This window comes from Sceloporus undulatus, chromosome 1 (assembly GCF_019175285.1).
Source record: "Sceloporus undulatus isolate JIND9_A2432 ecotype Alabama chromosome 1, SceUnd_v1.1, whole genome shotgun sequence".
Lineage (NCBI taxonomy): Eukaryota > Metazoa > Chordata > Lepidosauria > Squamata > Phrynosomatidae > Sceloporus > Sceloporus undulatus.
Window position 1 is genome coordinate 378,449,581 of NC_056522.1, and position 21,259 is coordinate 378,470,839.

General features: G+C 42.7%; 1 protein-coding gene across 7 annotated transcripts in view; it reads left to right on the forward strand.

Annotated features, from left to right (window-relative positions):
* NIN (ninein) overlaps positions 1 to 21,259 on the forward strand; it is a 144,722-nt gene that overhangs the window by 91,722 nt on the left and 31,741 nt on the right. The window lies entirely within an intron of this gene.

Sequence of the window (21,259 nt, forward strand, 5' to 3'; positions counted from 1 at the left end):
GGTGCTATTGGCCTGTTACAGACAGCCAAAATAAAGCTGCTTCGAGTCACAGTGGAGGTATGGTGTTTCAATGATGCATGCGTCCTAAGAGTCCAGAAGTTGCACCAAAGCCACGCTCCAGCCCTATGAGAGAGATCTGTCGCTTCACATTCACTTGGTTCGTCAAGCTCACATTTCAGCTGGTTTTAACCCTGTTTTAACTTGAGTTTTATTTTAGCGTTTGTCCTAAACCTTGCAACCTTGCTCCTTGGCAGAGAAAGACACCACCCCTACTTAAAATGTGTATTTTATTTTTGCCCAAGTGCAGTCAAAAAGTGTAGCTCTTTCACATTTTTAAAAAACGTTGAGTATTTCTAAATCTCGATAAAAACCTTTTGTCTAAAATAACCCAGTTTTCTTTCTTCAAAATCCATATATAAAAATTAGTACCTTTTTTTGTTTAAATAGTTACAGCATACAATATGAGGAAAAAAAAATAGTTGCTTCTCTTTCCATACTCCCCTGGATAAGCAATTTTTAAATAAAAATAAATTATAAAAAGGAAGTTGACTATTTAACAAATTAAAAAAATTAAAGGAAACAGTGTGTGATTCTTTTTTCCTGACACCACCCACACGGTGCACCGACCATCACACCCCCCAAAGAAACAAAAATAAAATTTGAAACAAATAATAGGGGGACGAACCATAATATTGAGAGGTTTGTTGAAAATCCATAAATGGGTTTTTCTTTAACTTAAATACGACCACAACAACCAACACAACAAAAAGCAATCTGACCCTGGGTTCTAGCTTATGCCAGTAGTTTTGTTGAGTACGGAATGAGGTGCCTTTAGCAAGCCAAGGGTTTTGTCAGAGAGTGACCAATCCGCCGGTCGTATCGGCACATTGAAGGAATCGCTGCATCCGGAATGCACGGCCTTTCCCTTTTTCTTTATGGAAAGAGGAAGGCGGACACACTTCACCCACAGGTCTTGGAAGAAAAACAACCAAAAAAAAAGCGCACATCACACACTTAGTAAGCAAACAAGTAGCGGCCATTCGGCATGCAGCAACACAGATGCACACACGAGCGGTTAAAAAAGAAAAAAAAGCACACAACACATGCAGTGATTAATGGAGGATTGTTTTAAAGTAGTTAAAGCTTTCAGCAAAGACAAACGACAACACAATCTGGACTATAGGAGGTCGTTGAAGATCCTGGAACAGCCCCCGTTGTACATTGGGCTGGAATGACATTGCATTGCTGGGCATGCTCTTCTTTCTTTGCCATGTTCAAATTTCCTCTCTGACTCTCACTTTCAGGAAAACTATAGCTTGGCTATTAGCAATCTGTTACTTGCGCACCACCATTGGAAGACAGGAGTTTCGCAATCTGCTTCGACCATAGTTTGGCGAGAACAAACACAGATCGTCGGTTTGCTGATTTGGAGATCATAGCGAAACATAGTTTGCCCAAAAGAGTAAGCCAGGATGGGAATTAAGCAGAGGAGAGAGGAAGGCAGGAAAACTGGCGTACAAGCATCCGGTGGCCAAACCATGATTCTGGTTTTTAATTGGCTGAAAATGAACCATATTTACTTCACATTATACTCGCCCACTTGACATCTGCAATGTTGAAGTGGTTCATGGATCTTCAGCATTGTTTGGTTAAACAAAGCAGTCTTGTGTATTGCAACTACTTGTTTTTAAAAAAGGATTGTGCTGAAAAACCCTGCCTCCAACTATTACATGTTGGCAAACTATGCCTTCATGCTATCAACTATGCTATTAGTAACAATTCTGTTTGAATGCAAGCATACTTCAAATGGTGGAAGTTTATAGAATAATGCACAGTGTGCAAGGGAAATAAACCAAACCTCTATCTCTTTTTTTAGAGAGAGAGCTGCTGACAACTTTAGCCCAGAGGTGTTGGCTCTCTATAAATTTTGGGCTACAATTCCCCAACTCCCTGGCCTAGGCTGCCCAATTAATTAATTAATTAAAATTAGTTCTATCTGTCTGAATCCAAAGATCTCCAAGGTTACGTTTTCGTTTACCCAATAAGCTCAATTCAAAAAAACAAATGAGAAAATTTAAAGGACTAGAAAATATATTAAACCTTTATTAGTAAAACCGCGACAATTAGAAAATGAGTTAAAACATTTAAACTTTCAGACTGAGTCTCCCTTATTGTCCAATTCCAAATTGACCTACTGAAAATCCCAAAATTGTCCACATGGTGGCTGAGGACAGTGACACCTGGCTTTCTATGGCTCGTGTACTGTATTACGCATAAAATTACCTCCAGGTTATATGTATAAAGTATACACCATAAATGAATTTCCACATTTAGACTTGGGTCCATTCCATGGTACAACGGCCTTCCATATCATGGTTCTTTGATCCATGGACTGAATCATCCCACGGCTTGAAAGTATTAAAAAAAATTCCAAAAGCAAACTTTGATTTTGCTCTTTTATATAAGGGACCCCATTTTAATATGCCATTGTATTTAATGGACTTGCGCATCAGGAAGTTTTGTATTCCCGGTTTGCTTCTGGAAACAAACCCCAGTGGATTACCAAGGCCACTGTATATCTACGAGTCTATGCAAAACATTTCCAAACCCCCCCACCCAAATCAAAATCCTACAGGGAATCCGCCTGTAGCACCAATCACAGCATAGTGTCTCTTTACTTTGTAGAGGGGTTGTAGCAACCTTTGAGACTAACTGAAAGAAAGAGTTGGCCCATGAGCTTTCATTGCTGTTCAGTGATTCCCAAAATCTGATCCTCCAGGTATTTGTACTCCAGCTCCCAAAAGCCGCAACCATTTGGGCAATGGTCTGCGGGTTCTGGAGCCCAAAGTCCAACACACCTAGCAGCTAGAGTCTGGAAATCACCTGTGTTAAAATTATACCAGCATTCGGTGCCAAAGGGCCTACCATACTCCATTGCGGACACTGTTTCAGATACTGCTTGTTGTGTGCCAAAAAACTCTGCTACTTAGCTGACTTCCTACGTCTCGTTTCCCAGCTTCAGCTAATAAAAGATGTAGACTATTTATGGCTAACGTATTAGGAATGACAAACCAAAATCACAGACATTGATTCGCCAAAGTGAATTCAAAGGGAACGGAAAATTACTTTAGTGCAACCATACACTACAATGGACAATACAGAGCATTCAGTAAGGAGGAGTTTGAACTGGCATTAAAACAGAGAAAGGGCTCACGTGAGGACAGGGAAGAATGAAGCGGCAGCAATGGTGGTAGTTAGACAGGCAGCTAGTGTGTGGTTTGAGTGTTACGCACTACAACTCGGAGACCAGAGTTCAAATCCGCTTCCCCTTGGAACCCAATGGGTAAACTGGGAAACTCACACTCTTTCAGCCTCAATCTCCTGGCAAACGCCTTTCTGAACAAAGAAAAGAAAACTCCATCCTAGGGGTCCCATGGTCAGAAATGACTTGTCGGCACCACACTGACAACAACCATACTAGTGATGGGTACGGACTTACCAAAAAGAAAGAAGGTCGCTCAGTTACACGCCCTCCCTCAATTACCGTATCCCACCTAAAGAGCAACAGAATAATAATAACATGCTCCTTTTATAACTTGGTAGTGTTGGTGCAGTCGTTTCAGTGTGGGACTATGACTCTGGAGAGAAAGGGTTCGATTCCCCGTTTGGACATGAAATTAACACTGGGTGATTAAGGAAGTCACACTTCTCAGCATCAAAGGATGGCAACGGCAACGTACTCTGAACAAATCTTGCCAGAAAACAACCCTTGATAGGTTTGTCTTCGGTTCACCATAAGTCACACAAACAACTCTTCTAAACTGTATACAATTGGAAATAAATTTACAGAAGCCCACTGTAGAAGGGCTCCTCCATCCAGTCCATCTGCCTTGGTCAGGCCTCGCCGAGGAGCGAGGAACTGTACTGGGACCTTTCCCCCCTCCCTCCACCACTCCCTTCTCCTTCTGTGTCTTGTCTTTTTATATGTAGCCGAGGGCAGGATCCGTCTTAACTAAAAAGATTGTATGTTCAGCGCTGTGTACATTACCGTGCTTCATATAAAGGTTAATAATATAATAATAATGTACAGTCAGCCCTCCACATTGTGTTTTGACTTCGAGATTGATTAATCTGGATTTTGATTAATATGTTCTCTCTCGGAACCTCTAGTTTCCAGCAGTAGGTCTCCAGTCACGGTCTCCCCCAGAAAGAATTTATTGCAGAGAACGCTTCTCTAGGCATTTGAGGTCTTCCAGCCTAATTATGATCCGTTTAGGCAGACGTTGGACCATAGAATTGCCTAGCGGACTAGGATTCTAGAGAGATGTTTTCTCCGGTTAAAAAAAAAAAAACAGTGGTTTTTTACTTATTATTTGTTGGTTTTTCCCACTTTTCACACGAGTCCCTCACCCCTAACCCCAGTGAATGTGGCGGGCCCACTGTATACCCAGTTGTTAATATTGTTTTGAACGTTAAGTGCGTCCCTCCACAATCGGCTGGGGTTAGCGTGAAGGACCATGAAGTGAGAAAACTGGCAAATAAACTAATATATTATTCTTTTTACCGAGGTAGAACACCTCTCTAGGCATCTCCAGGTACTCCGGGGCAACATTTTCCAGAAGTTCAAATCTGCCAGAAGTTGATCATAGAATCATGCTAAGACCTATAATGCCTACAGATGTCTAGGTTTCCAGCACAACTCTATAGTCAAGTCTGGCCGAGTTGTGGCCGCGAGGACTAGGAGATTCTTAGAGAGTAGCATATTAATCAAAACAGCAAAACAATCAAACCAGCAAAAGTCAAAGCCGCAAATTTGGAGGGCCAAACTTATACAAGGAGTGTTGTAATGTTGTCCCTGCATGTTATTTGGTGCTTAGTTACACCTGCCATCGAGAGGCGAGAGAAAGGTGCATACTCTGGGGCATGTTTGTTTCCGGGGCGCCGGCTCTCCAGCGCCTAATGCAGGCGGCTGGCACCTCCTTCGGCATTGCAGGAATGCTGCTGCAGCTGCTGTACTGCTCCCAGGAGCCCAGGCGCAAGCCTGCTGTGGAGGTCGCGCGGATTCGGTTGGAGACTACGCTTCGTTGGAGCTGAGTGAAGCAGTGCGGGAGAGAAAAAATGCACAGACCAACGGGATGTTAAGCTATTGGCTCCTGGGTGCGAGCAAAGCTACCCTCTTGCCTCTTCAAGGCTCGCTTAGGGCCGTCTAAGTGAAAAATTTACTTGGATCGGGAACTATGTGTATTTCTGTCCAGGAGAACCTTTATTTATTTTTTAACTAAAGGGCATTTTCCTCCCTGAACTATGACTGGTTCTTCATGTGGTGGAACTGCTGTTGATTGAAACAAAGGCTCTCTAGGCTTATAGATGGCAAGGAAACGCCTAAAATGATGGCAAGAACGCCCCAATCTCTAGACGGCATTGCGGAGGAAGGAAAATCACTTTGGAGGTCTCATGTGCCCCTAGCTTCCACAGCTCTCCAATCATTGCCCTATTTCTTATAGGTTGATCTGCATGGCAGAAAATGGTTGGACCACAACTTTAAATGTCATGGCTCAATGCTATGGAATTTGGAGTTCTGTCGGGGTTTTATCTAGGAGATTATTTAGCCTTCTCTGTCAAGGAATCTGATGCCATGACAAAGACAAATTCAAGACTTCCATTGGTTGAGCCACTGCAGTTAACGCAGTGCAAAACTTACATAATCTGCAGTGCCGCTAGACCATTGTTTACCGTATCTTCCATTGCTTACTTAAATGTCTTTTAGTCTTTCTTTCATCATTTTTAAACGGAATCAATTTATGCCTGAGCATGTGGCATGCCAAGTAAGGGAATACGTTCCACCAGTTTACATCAAAATATCCTGTCGTTTCTGTGTCTAGAAATCCCCACCCTAAAAACACATGTTCAAAAAACAATATCCTTCTTCAGCAGGTTGTTCCCAGTAGACTTGGCCAGTTTAAAAAGAAAAAAGAAGATTTGGTCAACCAACAAGGTGAAATTGGTATAATAACGTTGCATTAAAAAGCATTTCAAGCATTTAACAAAAATATGTTAGACTGCAATCCTCTACAACTTAACTGGAATAAATCCTGTTAACTGGAGGGGGGCAGGGGACCTTTATCTGACGTCGGACCTACCTATTAATGCCATGTTAAGTCACCCAAAAGTGTGTACTTTCGAATTTAAAGACACACACACCCTGTTTTGTGAACCACTCAGATCACTTTAGCTATTGACAAGTCATAAGGTAACAAATAGAAAACTGCGCTTACTATTACTGTCGCCATAACTTAGAACTGGACTTAAAAGTACACAACAACACCAAGTAATAAATTTTCTTTAATGGGGTGCTTTTATGTCTCCATGCTGGAACCCCAGATCCAATGCCAGCTCTAATAAGAAATGTACCAGTCACGTCTAGTATGGGCCATTTCTCCCATGTCAACACCAGCATGGGTTCATGGGGCATTTCACAACATATAAGTGATCAGAACGCAATTAATAAGCGGTTTCAGTTGTCAATATTTCAAAACAGTCAGTTGACCAGCTATGCTGTCGTAGTTGACACACATCCAGGTCTATCCGAGGTTCTCCTGGACTAACTCATGGAGGTTCCACACTGTTGACTCATGGACTCCACCGTAAACCTAGACAGCATTCCCCATGATTTTTTCCTGTCCTGTGTATGTAAGCTAACCATGATTAGATCAGCAGCGTGCCCTATTGCTACCGTGTTTTTGCCGGTATTTAGCTGGAATTCAACATAAAGTTAGGTGAAAACAACGCAAAAACACCACACACCCACCATCACAATAAAAGTGCATTTTCGGAATCTTGCTACATTGCTAAGTTCCAGCTGTGCCAAATTCCGTCTGATACTCCATTGAAAGGCATGCAAAAATATGACTACGGAAGGAGACTCCAATCTCACAAGGAATAAATGATCATTTCCAAGATATAATTGGAAAGATAAGAATTATAATAAAACGAAAAGAAAGAAAGAAAGAAACAGAACATGGCATCTCGAGCCACTTTCATTTTATTGAGTTGGTTGAATTAATCCGCTTATGAAACCTTTTCAGGAAAGCTCCGCCCATACATCTCGCCTCTTCTCTCTGTGTTTCTTTTCTTTCATTCCCTGAGGGACTTGGCGGCATTAATTGCTTTTGCCTATTATCCATATGCCGATTGATGAAAACATGGATCTTCATTAAACACTGAAAAGTAGCTCTTTCGAACAGACAGCCATGGCTATTAATCTGGCATTAAGTCGCAACAATAAGAGGAGGGTGGAGGCACAAGCTAATGGATTTTTTTCCTCTCTCCCTGCATGGGAATCAGGGAAAAAAAGGTTGGTTTCACTTCGCACGCTAATTCAGGCAGAGAACTGCGCTCGTCTCTGCTGTTCCAGCCACCAAAGTCTAGGCATGGGTTAGCAGAACAGGGAGAAGAAGAGCAAGAGAGAAACGTTATCTGAGGGGATTCAGAGGGTTGTAGAAGGACAAGAAAAGCTTTGTACAGAAAAGGAACCACAAAACCTTTTGCCACACCGAAGAGAGATGGGAGAGAGGGGAAACAGAGCGGACCCAATGATCAACTCTATCATATCTGTTCCCACACACTGAATACATGCCATAACCTCCACATTTAATGTTATGTACAGAATTCAGTTTCTCAGAGTCTCCATTAAAAACAATACACTGGTTTCTAGCTTCATGGGCTGCATTCGCACTGCAGGAACCATCCAGTTTGAACACTGCTTTAATTGCATTGCTCCATGCTATGGAATCCATGAGCCATGGCACTTTAAAGAGGGGTCCCAACGGATTATTTCTGCAGTGCAGATGCAGCAGGGCTGCAAAGGCCCATATTTGACAAAGTTACATTTGTTGTAACTTCTGCCTGGTAGGCATTGACTAATAGCCCTTGAGTTCTCTTCCAGTATACGTATATGTGCTATGACACGTATGAGGAAAACATGAGGCCCTTTCGCACTATCCATTTACAAACCATGTTCCCACTTAGCTGCCATAGCACACTTCCAATGGCTCTGGACTTTATAGTTTTTAGATGCACTAGAGCTCTAGGCTGAGATTCTTTCAAATACTTTACAAAATTGCTAATCCCAGTTTCCATAAAATGCAGCCATGGCAGTTCAAAGCCGTTATATAGTGCTGCCAATTGTGTAGGGTGAAAGATCCTTAAAACAATAATGTAGATTGAATGCGAGACTTCTAGAGGTGAGGTAGGGTCCTCAATGCCCTATTGGCCCTATTGACAGGCAGAACCAAAATACATTAGGCAAAGTAATGCCTCATTTTTGTAGTTAATACAAATAACAGAAAATTAGGCATCACTAGTTGCAGAATTTAAATGTATATGATATATTTGGAGCACAGGGTAAAAACCGAACTATCCCTTTCTCAGAATATTCAGCAAAAGCTTGCAACTTTGGGGTACACTTGCAAAACAGGGCAAAGCTAGAATCATAGAGTTGGAAGAGACCAGCGGGCTATTCACGTCCAACCTCCTGCCATGCACGGAACTCACAATCAAAGCACCTCAACAGATGTCCATACAGCTTCGTTTAAAAACCTCCAAAGGAGGAGACTCCATCACATCTCGAGGCAACACAGCTTTCAGAAACTTCATCCTAATGTTTAGGTGGAATCTCTTATTCTGTAGCTTGAATCCGTTGCCCTATGAGGAGCGGACTTGGAGAACTGTATGGTTTAGTCCAGAGACCAGAAGGTTAGAGTTTATATGGTAGCCCTGTTTAAATATCTGAAGAGATGTTACACTGAAAAGGAGCAAATTTGTTTTCTGCAGCTCCAGAGAAACAGGACCTGGACCAATGGGTTCAAAACTACTGGAAAAGAGATTCCAACCTAAACAGGAGGACCTCACTCCCCTGGAAGTAGTGGATGCTTCTTCTTTGGAGGTTTTTAAACAGGGTCTGATGGCATCTGCTGGTAGTGCTTTATTTTATATTCCTGCATATAGCAGGGGGTGGACTGGATGGTCCTTGGGTCTCTTTCACACTCTATGATTCTGTTCTAATTGATTTGCTGCTATGGGGTCTGGAATTCTGCATTAATTCATGTCCCATTTAGTAATATGGTTGATAGCAGCTGATATAGCTGCCTCTCAAATTTTCCTCCAGTATTATAGGTAACTGTTTAATCTGATTTGAGCATTAAATAAAGGAACTCCTTGACATAACTGTGAAAACGAGATTCTTGGCATATGCTTTTGTGAACCTGGTTCACTTCATCAGAGGCATCAATTTTGCATGAATTAGCTTTCTTCAACCCTATACCCTCCCGATATGATGGCCAGGTTGGCTAGAATAGTGATTCCCCACCTTTGGTTCTCCAGATGTTTGGATTCAGTTCCCAAATTCCTGATTTGGCCAAGTTGGCTGGAGCTTTTCGCATCTGAAGATACAAAACAAGTGGAAGACCAAAGATTGCGAACCACTGGCTCCGGAGATGGTGGAGTTGTGTAGTGCAACAATTCTGGAGAAGACAGCTTGGAAACGGCCAACCTAGATGGAAGAAAGTGTTCCATTCCTCTCCTGAAAACTAGCCTAAAAAACACATTTTCAGCGAGGTCTGTTCTGTTGTGGTGATTTCCATCTCAATATTGTCAATCATACAGATAGGAGCACTGGTGGAATCGACACTCAAGACGAGAAACCTTTTTGCTTGAAAAATGAAACGATCCCCATTTATTCTTCTTCTTAGAAATAACCATGGATACCACATGTAATTGAAAACACCTCCATCCACCTGTTCATCCAGTCTTGACTGTTTTTTCCTGAGGCCTTCTATTTTCCAATTGTGGTCTGCAGTTCACGCTCAAGAGGAGTCATCTGGCTGATCTGTCAAGCAGGGAAATCGCATTTTAAGCGCGGGGAGACAGCAGTATGAGATATTCACTGAGTCTATCTGCTCAACTGTAAGTGTCATTTGTTCTTCAGGAGAGATAAGACACAGCAAACCATGCAAACTCCACCTGACCAGCCTACATGGTGATGGGGGGGGTAAGCTTTGTGTAAATGGCATCAAGTTGGTGAGCATGGCAAAAATGCCCCTCAAATAAAAAGTCTGCACCCCAATGAAAACTTTCCTTCATTCCCCAGGTTTCAGCACTGCACGATAAATTAAAACTTCCACTTGAGCCATTTAGAAATAACTTTGGGATCCAACGAAAAGGGGCAGGCAAACTAACAAAGGATTCCAGCACAGCAAAAAAAGAGTTCTAGGTGTGAATAACTTTAATGTCTCCACTCTGCAATGCTAAAAATTGGGGAGGGGGATTGAAGGGGGGGGGGAATGAAGAGGACCAAAGTTTGGGAACCACTGATTTAAACAATGACAACACTGAATTAAACTGAGGTACAAATTAAACCTTAATTGGGGATTTTGTATTGGCTCATCCAGCAGCCAGGAACAAGATAATACTCCCATCTGGGACTGACCTTCCTGTTGGCTGAAGTCAGCTCCTTCTGCAGCCTCTCACACCTCCTCTCAAGCGTCACCTCTCTTGCTCAATGGCTTTCACAATCCTGACTGGCTTTGAGTGCTTTTGGTGCTTCACGGTCAGGACGGTGGATTCCAGCTGCCGTACCTGGCAAGAGCATGGCCCAAATATTATCTTGTTCAGTGGAGAGGGAAAACATAAATCAAATAATCATAGAGTGGAAGGGCCACAAGGAGCCATCATTCCAACCCCCTTCTATGTAGGAATACACTGTTAATGATGCGCAGGAAATGCCCACATCCAACCTTTGTTTAAAGACTTCCAAAGAAGGAGAAACTATGACTCTCTGAGACAGCCCAGTCCACGTGTAAATAGTCCTTGCAATCAAGAAGTCCTTACATGTTTAACTTGCACCCTTGTTTCTTGTAATTTGAACTCCACCGGTTTGTGTTCTAATCTCTAGTTCCACACAGGGAGAGAGGTGTAACTTTGTTTGCAAGCAACTGCATCTTGACCTTCCTGTGCTATCATCAATTCTGGTTGGAAGAGACCCCAAACTATCACTCAGTTCCTGTCATGCAGGGAAGACCACAATCAAAGCACTCCCAATATATAGCCAACCAGCGCTCTGTCTAAAACCTCCAAAGGAGACTCCACTGGAGTCAATACCATTGAACTATGCTGTGCTTATTGAGGAGTAACCTCTTTGTGATGCGCAATGAACTCCAGGTTCAGTCACTGGCACATTCAGAACACAGCCTTTAGTGTCAAAGTGTTCACAACCTTTCAGAAATTGCAAAACTAATTCTTAAATTAATTCATTCTGATTATTTAGTTATAGTGTTATAAAGTAATTTGTTTACCATTACTTGTTACAAAAGCAACATGTTGCATTACTGTGCTGCTTTTATAAAAATGCCAACAACTTTTAAAACGTACTGGCAAAATTTATTTGTTACACCAGTGAACATATGTAATATTGTCTCTTGACTGTGTACTTCTGAAATATGGCTTTGTTACATCCTCATTACAAAAAGTTTAATCATGACAGTTAACTAGATTTACTCTGCTCTCTTAAATCCTTCCCAGGCTAAATTACACTGAAACTGATTCTCTGGATTCTCAGCATATATGGAAAAAGTATTTTGTTTCAGCAACAATGTCCAGAAATATGACGGCTCCCCTCACCTTGGCTTCTGTCATTCTGCAATACTCTTAGTTTTCCACTGTATTCTGTTCTACTTTCATACATCACTTAGAAATTGTTATAAGCTCTAAGCAATTCATTTTTCTAATCTATGTTACCCTCTCTTTCTCTCTCTAGAACGTAAGAATGACATAGACATAAAGTAAGGAAAGGCAATTGTGTTACAGGTTTCAGGGGACCAGTGTTATTAAGCACGAGGACTAATCGCACTTCGAGATGGTGTATTGCATTAGCTCTGTGCTGGCTTCGTTTGCACCATGACAACGCGGCGTCTTTGGGGTTTTTTGCTCTAAAGGACCCCAGTGGGGGAAGACTAGGGTCAGCTTGGAGAACCCCTGCACCTCTCTAAGAGGAAAGGAGAAAGGAAGGATGAGAGGGTGCCAGGATATCAGAACTAGCCATAGCAGCAGCTACTGCCACGGTTTTGGGAGCCTTTTAGAATCTAGTCTTCCCTGTGACTATTTTATTTCTTCTTTTAGTAAAAAACAACTTTACTTTTTTGGACTCATTAGTTGAGAAATTGCACTAACAACCTCACTTTCCAACACAATATTTAATGTTAGAGAGCTTCAGAGGGTTTCCCCCCTCTTTCACATAGACTTTTATATATTTTTATACATCACTGGGAATTCCTTCTAACAGAAGGAGAAAACACAAGGATATTGTGTATTCTGGACTACAATGAATGCTGTGATGCTATGATAACCCGACTAAACCTGGTCTGAACTTTGTTTTCATTTACAAAACTTTTGTTGAGATATATTAAGGGATCATTAACACCCATAACTTGGCAAAAGTAACCTTCTTTGAGGAACATCTCCCATAATCTCCAAACGCCAGCACTGCAGTTCAACAGATTCATTTACTTTGCTAAGCTCTTCCGACTAGCTATGAGAATGGATGACAAATATGGTGCTACCTGTTCCAAGCTATTGGGGGGGGGGGGTCCTAAGGCACGCTAATGAACCCAAGATGCTGCATCAGCAAGAGATGTCCCATTTACCTTCTCCCTGGAATGAGCGAGATCTGCCTTGGCATCTGGACCTCCCGCGTGAGTCTCTTCCATTCTCCTGCCTCAACAGCTGCTGCTCCTCCTTGACCAGCTGTCCAGTTCGTCCCAACACGAGCTTCTTCTGCGGTTCTGCAGCCCTGATGAGTGCATGGCTACCTCTAGAACCCGATTCTGAAGACAGAAAGTGATGCATTGGTCAGGGTCAGAGAACTCTGTAGGCACACCAATGGTCTGCACTTGATCAGACAAACACCTGGAAAAAGTGAGTCCAGTCTGGGCATCCACAATTCAAGAAGGATGTGGACAAGCTGGAGTGTGTCCAGAAAAGGGCCACTAAAATGGTGAAACGTTCTGGAAACCACCACAACCCTATGAGGAGCACGCTTAGGGAGCTGGGTATGTTAGCCTGGGAAAGGAAGATTTGGGGGTGACATGGTTGCAATGCCTGAAAGCTGTTCAACGTACGAATATGCTTCCTCACAGTACCAGTGGAGTCTCTTTCTTGGAGGTTTTTTAAAACAGAGGCTGGATAGCCATCTGTCAGGGATGCTTTGATTGTGTCCAACGGGTTGGATTGGAATCTCTTTTCCTGTAGTTTGAATCCATTTTCTGTGTCCTAGTCTCTGCAAAAACCAGAAGAGAAAGCAATCTGTTCCTTCTTCCATATGGCATCCCTTCAATATTTGAACATGCCAACCATGTCACCCTAAACCTACTCTTCCCCTGACCAAGGCATACCCAGCTTCATAAGCTGTTTTTTCCTCTCTCTCCCACCCTGGATCCTCCAAAATCAAGCAGAGATTGGAAATTTCACTTTTTCGGACTATGACTCTCACTGACCATGTGACGTGGGAGATTCTGCGGCCGCTCCCAGCCCCACAATACAACTTCTAAGCTTGGTCAAAAGAGCACAAATCTGGCAATACAAACAATTACCGAAACAGACAACAGAGCGTATGAAGAGACACCTTGAGGAGGTGTTGCTATAGGTAAACCCGCACTCTTTCCCACCCATCTTTGTCCCTTTTCTTCCCATGACCTCAAACCATTCCAGACCTACCTTATCATTGGCTGTCTGTAGTGCTTGTGTAACGACATCACCTCCTGTTCCAGAGCTTCTTTCTCCTGGCTGGGACCAACCTGAGGTCTCTGACCGGAGCCAAGACATTTGATGATTGACACTTCTGCACTGGCATCTTCAAAACTCTGTATCATTAAACAACCCAGAAAGAAGGAAAGAGATAACTCCAATGATGCATGGCATTTAACAGATTTCAAAACCGAAGAAATGCAGGATGTGTAGTTTCTCCTTCCCCTCTCACTGCCCGACTGGGAGCCATGCACCCAGAACTGGATGCAGCTACTAAGAGGGCCATCCTAACAAGTGTAGAAATCTAAATGGATGCTATATGGGCAAAACTTTTTAAAGAGAACCTCTCCACCCTCCATCATGCCTGCTCCTAGAACATGGGTTCTTCTCCTCTCTGCAGAGTTGTAAAGTCACGCAGGCATTATGATTATCCATTCTCATTTGACATAGGAAGGTCCTACACCCGTTCAGAAAGGTCAGAACTAAGACCATTTGCTTTTTAGTAAACTGGAGATAAATTGTTACAATACAGTAAATGGGATGCCAAAGTGACCTTCAGCTGTAGAGCTGGGTTGTGGAGACTTTGCTGTGTCCAGATGTTTGGGCTACAGTTCCCCCAAATCCCTACTATTACCCGCATTGTGCAGGGTGGATGGGACTGCAAGCCAAATAATCTGAAGGGGCTACAGATTTGCGTGTTGCTTCAATAGTGCTCTTTTAACAGTGGTTTGAGAGACCCAGCGTTCATGGCGAACAGGGATAGAAACTTGTGCCTCATTGATCCAAGCATATTTAGTGCTGTGCCACTCTGATCAGCCTATATATGAGCATCCATTTCTTCCCATCCCGATATCTGCTGTAATTTTAAAGCAACTCTCAACTATACAGCTTGATGAGAAAGCCTGCAGTGACAAATATTTCTGGATGGAAGAGGCCCATCTTCCGGTCCTGCTCAGCTACCCTGGCATTCTTAGGTTAACACGCGTCTCCTCAATCTGACCTGCTCAGCCAGATTATTGTATGAAAAATGGGACAACCCCTGTGAGCTGCTTGAAGAAGTGTGGGAAAAAGAAGCACCCCTGTGGCCCTTTAAGATGAATAGTTTTATTGCCGGACCAAACATCCTGGGCTGATTTCACTCCAGGCACACCAAGTTTTCTCTTCACTTGGCAATTTACCGTCCAAGAAACAGAAACAAAGCTCTTTTTTCCTAGGAAGTGTGTGTGTGTGTCAAGAAATACACACAAAATAGGGTCTTAGAGAATCAAATGCACTTCGTGACACGAAAATGGCAAGTACTTCTTGCTAGGAAATACTCCACTTCTCAGTATCTTCTGAATTATCTTAATACAGGAGATACCCCCTATCCTGAAGCACGGGATTCCTGACTTTGGTCCTCCAGGTGTTCTGGACTTCACGTTCCCAGAAGGCCCCCGCACGCTTGGCCACAGTCAGGATGTTCTAGGAACTAAAGTCCAACAACTCCCGGAGGACCACCAAGTTTGGAGCCACCTGGTGCTAGAAACCTCACACTGAAAGCCATCCGCACACCTTCTCTGTGTGTTGCAATTTGGTGTTTTCAGCGACTTATTCTGGTTGCTCCACGAGAGTCTTCTCCTGATTCAACGGAGGACTCGGTTCTCCGCCTGCCGCTTAGACTACCACGCAGCAAAAGAAAGAAGCCCCAGGCAGGGACACTCATAGCCTATCAGCCTGGCACTTGTGGATCTCGTCAGGCCATCCACAGACCAACACTCATATACAGCCATCTGGTGCATGGACTGGGCCCTCACCTTCTCCACACATCTGTTCAGCTCTTCATTGAGCGCTTCATCCTCTTCAGTAGCTTCTCATTTTCCCTTGACCTTGGCTCCTTTTGAGTCGGAGAGATCTGGGCATCTGGGGTAACTATGGAAAGAAAAACCGCCTTAGGTGTGCAATGCCTTACTGCTGCTGGGAATTTCTGAATTTAAAAATTTCTACTTATATTATGATTCTATTGTTGCTATTTTTTAACTCCCAACGCTTTCTCAGAAATGCCTCACAGCAAGTTCTAGGTGGGTGTTCCTTAGGAAGCGCCTCCTCTTGAATGGGCTTGCCCAATCTGTCCTTACCTGCTTTACCTCTCCTTTCCTCCCTTGAGGAAACATTGTTCTCCGCTCCCAGCGCTGGGCTTGAACCCTGAGCTGAGCAGCTCTGTCTCCAAGGATGAGACCAACGTTGAGGCTCGAGCCATCACAGAAAATTAGGACTTTATCCCACAGCCTGCGTGTTCCAACCGAATTGTGCTAGTTTAAGAATGGCACTACCTGGTTGACATCAGTCTTCTCACACTTTTCCTATGATAGCACTTTGGCAATCTAGTGTATTCTGTCTCTACACTGCTTCCAGGAAGGTGCTTTGGATGGGATCATTTCTTGCTTCCCTCCTGTGTGTACATTCACACAAGAATACCTCCCAAAGCTGGCGCTGTGTGATGTGCACACACAACAGCCAGCTTCAGAAAGGTGTGGCAGCTGCAAACTTGCAGAGAGGGCTGGGGAGGAGCACGAATCGCAACCACTCACCACCACATGATTTCCGAGAAGCCGGGACTTCAGCGGAAGGGGCCTATTGCAAAAGGGAGTAGAGAACATTGAGAGCCTATTGACAAGTTTTGCATGTCCAATGAAAAGATGCACTTACCAGTAACAAATGGAATGCAAATAAATCAGCAACGATAGAAATAAACATGTGTGATAAGTCTGCCGAAGAAACTTTATCCTATTAAAAATTCGCTTTTCTTTTATAGCTGGTGTGATAAGTATTAAGCTTGGGTGGCGAAGTAAGAGAAACATATTTCAGCGTTGACTCAAAGGTTCGCTAAGGAGGAGGACAAAATAAAACAGTAGCAAAGTGGAGGGAAGTTCTTTTACCATCAGTATGGGTCCCTACCCCCTATTTAGATTAGCTTGTGGCAGGGTGAGAACAGGCACTTTCACTGCTCTATCGAACTGCCTCCATTAGTGCTCATAGTACCTGGATTTTACCAGTTCTCCAGTTCTTCCTTGAGCTGGGAGTTGTCTCTTCCCCATCTCCGGTGCACACTTGCTGACCACCTTTTCCCGTTGCCGAAAAAAACCACCTCCTCAGCTGCTGGTTAAGATCTTGGATGTCTGCCTGATGTGGGGGTTTCTCCGGCCGAGTTCAGCATTTTTCAGTTCTACGTTGATGCTCCTGTCTCTAGTTCTGATGCCTGGTTGGAGATAGAGTTCAGAACAAACCAAACACACTCAGACATTATTTCTTAATAACTATTAACAGTGCTCAGAAAACTTATATCGCGAAGCATACTGCAATTAAGGAGCAACTGCAAAACTTAGGTGGGCACATAAATGTCCCAGATTGTTGTTGCCACAACTAACCTTTCTTGGTTGAAGCAATTCTGGTGCTGTGTCCCATGGACCATTTGCCTGTTTGCCTTGGACTCTGCTTGGATTCCTGACTACTCTTCTGGACTACCCTGGACTGCCTGCCTGGATGTCTTACTGAACTGTGGATGACTGGACTGGACTACCTCTGCCTCTCAGCTGACATCTTGTGAGTTCTGATTCTCTCCCTGAACTCCATGGAGGCTGTGCTTTGGAGTGAGAGTCTGGTTTGCTTCCCAATAGCTGTGTATGCCTCCATACTTGCTTACTGAGCATGTGCCAAAACAGAGCGAGGAAAGGGGAAAGCAGACACTAGATACTTCCAGCAAGTTAAAATCTCCTAGATCTGTAAATAGAAATCATAAAAAAGTGGAAGGCTGGTAGGGAAAAAAAAACCCCAATCCCGGAAACATTCTGAAGAAGCTCTCCATGGCTCCTGGCTTAAAATATTTTAGTTACTTAGGAAAGGCTTACCTTATCTAGATGGTGCATTTTATGTAGCGATGTTAGTTTGATGAAAAAATTTTGGTGAAAATCTGCTCTTCTTTTCTATGGTATAGGAACTGTTCCATTCTTTTCATGTTATTCTGCCGGAGGTACCAAATTTCTATATACAATAAGTAATTTCCAGAAACACATCTATTTGTTAACTGAGGCACGCATATCAGTATCCACATTTAAATTGAATTAAGTGGAATACGCTGCACCAGAGTGTGGTGGAATCGCCTTCTTTTGGAGGTTTTAAACAGAGGCTGGATGGCTATTTCTCCAGACAGCTTGGATTGGCATTCTTGCATGTTTGACTGGAAGGCCCTTGAGGTCTTTTCAGCCCTATGGTTCATTGAAATACACACCTTGTGAAACATATTTTCTCAGAACACACTAATCTACAAATGTGTTTCATGTGATAAGAGCAAGCTGAGAAGTGCTCTTGAACAATCATCAAATGCAACAGCTGGGCTGATAACCCAAATTTGAATCTCTATGCACAGATCAGCTTGTGCAAATTTGAAGTCCTAAAACACTACCTATGCGCAACATTCCCTCCAGAGTGCTTTCACACCTCCCATGTGAGATTTAGATCTCCTATAAACATCCAAGGGAAACCTCCCTAAAGAAGGTGACTCACCTGCTTTTAAAGTTTTCCGCCATCTTCTGTACTGCCACTTTCTCTTTCTGTACCGTCCCAATTATGCCTAAAAGATGCCACAACAGGCAAAACTGTTACATCCTTGGAGGTATTTCTTTATTATTACAATTGCTTCTCTTTAAAAAACGACCCAAGTTAGTGCATGTACCAACTTCTAATAAAAGTTCACAGTACTATGAATTTTGTTATCTGCTGGGGTTTAGTTCTAGGACCTCGATGGGTACCCAAAAATCCATACGAACTCAACTAAATGTATTGTATTGTTTACATTACAATGACTTATACAATGGTGTACACTAAAATGGTGTCCCTTATGCAAATGGCAAAATCAAGTTTGCTATTGGAGAAATCTATATATATATATAACTTTATTTTATTTATTACGATCAACTGATCAAACATCAACAAACACTCAAACAAACATCACAATAAATCATAATTGTAAAATAGTTAATGGTTAGATTTCACTTATTACAAATATTATTAAAAGAAAAAAAAAAAATGAAGTTAATTCACTTATATAATGTATGAAATTATTATAAACTTTTAACAGACTAAAAAAATTATGAAATTTTAAGAAACACTTATGGACAGACCATTGCCGCTGCACAAAAACTGGCCATCCCTTTGTTATTGCTGGGCACTGGTCTGCCAACAAATTAAGATACTTAAATTCATCAGTTTTACCAAGCAAACACAATGGCTAGAAAGGACACTATACAAAGATAGTATCTTTTCACTGTGGACTGCTAAATTGTGGATAGAGGGATGGCTGACTGTACTCAAAATAAATAATAACAGAACTAAAAACAAGACCTTCCTGTTTTATAAAGACCTGAAAACGGCCAAGTTATCGGAAGGTGTATCTTTAACACTTTCTAGAAACAAGAGTAGGAAGGAACCTTTGCGCAACCCAAGTCCGACATTAAATTTCAGAACAGTTTTTTTTGGGTGGGGGGGGCACAATCAGGTGGTTGTGGAGCCAGGAGAGCAAAACACTGAGATGAACAAAACCAGCATGTTTTCAGCTTTAAACCCCTTACTGCCTCAGCACAACGCATTTCAACAGAGGCTACTGAAGGTGATGGCAGGGAAAGGTAGGCATGGTCAACTAGGGAACATCCAGATGGCCAGGCAGAGAGCCCAACAAACTATGCGGATTTTGTCATGAGGGCAGTTTCCCAATTGTTACACACTCATCAAAACAAATTGTCCAAGGCAAAAGCAATGGCTTTGTTCTACAGGAATTAGTAAGAGTCCAGGTTCTTATCACCCACACAGTCACTCTGCAAGCGTTTAGAGTAGAGATGGAAAATAATATGGGTGGCATTGAGATTCTTGCTAAAATTATCCTTTTTTGGTACTTCTTACTGTGAGACAAAAGCCCAAAATATGTACAAAATCACTACAGCACTTAAAAAAATACAAGGGCTAAATTGTATACAGCTGGGAAACTCCACAAAACACTTCAGTCAGGAGGTAAAAGCGTATGAAAACTGTGCACTACGAAAGCAAATAAGTGCATATGTTAGCGCAAATGCATATGTATTTTAATGCAGGCAGGAGGGAAAAAGGAAAAAAAGAAATAATCTGCAAACTGACAAAAAACAAGACGAACAGAGGAGAAATGCACACTGAAACTTGGTGACACACAACAAAAATGGAGTTTTCCCATCCCTAGTTAGAGAGACCTACCAGAAGCTCTTCTGGGACCCATAAGCTCCCTCAGTCGTAGGTTGGAAACACCTCTCATTTAACAAACGAATTTCCATTCTTCCAAGCAGCCATTTTCTTCTCTGAGATGCTCAGCTTCACATCTGGGGCCACAAACACACACGCCTTTCCGATCACAGTACTGATGAGATTCCTCCAGCTTGGTTTTGTGAGTCAAAACATTACTTAGGATTTGGGCCCCAACATTCTTCCAGCCTGGAGAGAACCCACCTTTCTATCCAAGCTGTCATCTTACCTAACAAGCAACACTAAGCCTCTTCCATTCAAAATTTGTGCACTGCAGAAAGTTCTGGGCCATTTTTGTAGGACATAATTCCAAATTGGCAGGCTTGGACAAGCCTATTAGACTGCTGTAGATCTAGGAGAGATCTTGGAGCAATTATTATTATTCTTGGATTATAACTGCCTGTGGCCTGCAGTTCAGGGCTTTGTCTAACACACATTAATTTTCCAAACTTTAACCCACTAAACACCATCTTGCCAGAAAACCCTGCAATATGTACACCTCAGGGTCATCATATTTGAAGATATATTCGAAGATGCATGGAGGGAACCACCGCAACAACAATCAACAGCCTGCCCTTGTGACATATTCAACACCCCCTGCATTGCCAAGGCACAAGTTGCAGAGTATTTTTCAGCCAAACTACTGTGGCAGAGCGGGCCCCAATAAAGGACCTATCGCATGGGGCAAAAAACCACTACCTTTCCCCAGCTGCATTCTGCATTGGGCTGCATCTTGGTCCGATCATATGAAATCACTACTGAATCTGCTGCCTGAACACCATCTTGATTCAAAGCCATGCCAGCTGGCTCATTTCAAAACTTGAAGCTTGCAAAATCTAAAAAAGGCTGAAGAAGGTTTCCAGGGCCCCGAACGTATCCGGGCGGCGTTTTTTGGTGGCAATTACATATGGACTAGGCCCGCTCCTCCTTGAATTAGAATTTTAATTCTGGGAAAGAAGTGCTTTTCCCCATGGATAGGGTTTAAGATACATAATTCATTCATGATTTGCTCAGAAAAAAATATTGAAAAAACCTTCAGTATGCAAAGGGACATAGTGGCTGTTAAGCCGCCAAAATAAAAGCTGCTTCGAGTCCAGTGGCGGTATGGTGTTTCAATGATACATGGTCCTAAGAAGTCCAGTAGGCACCCAAAGTACGCTCC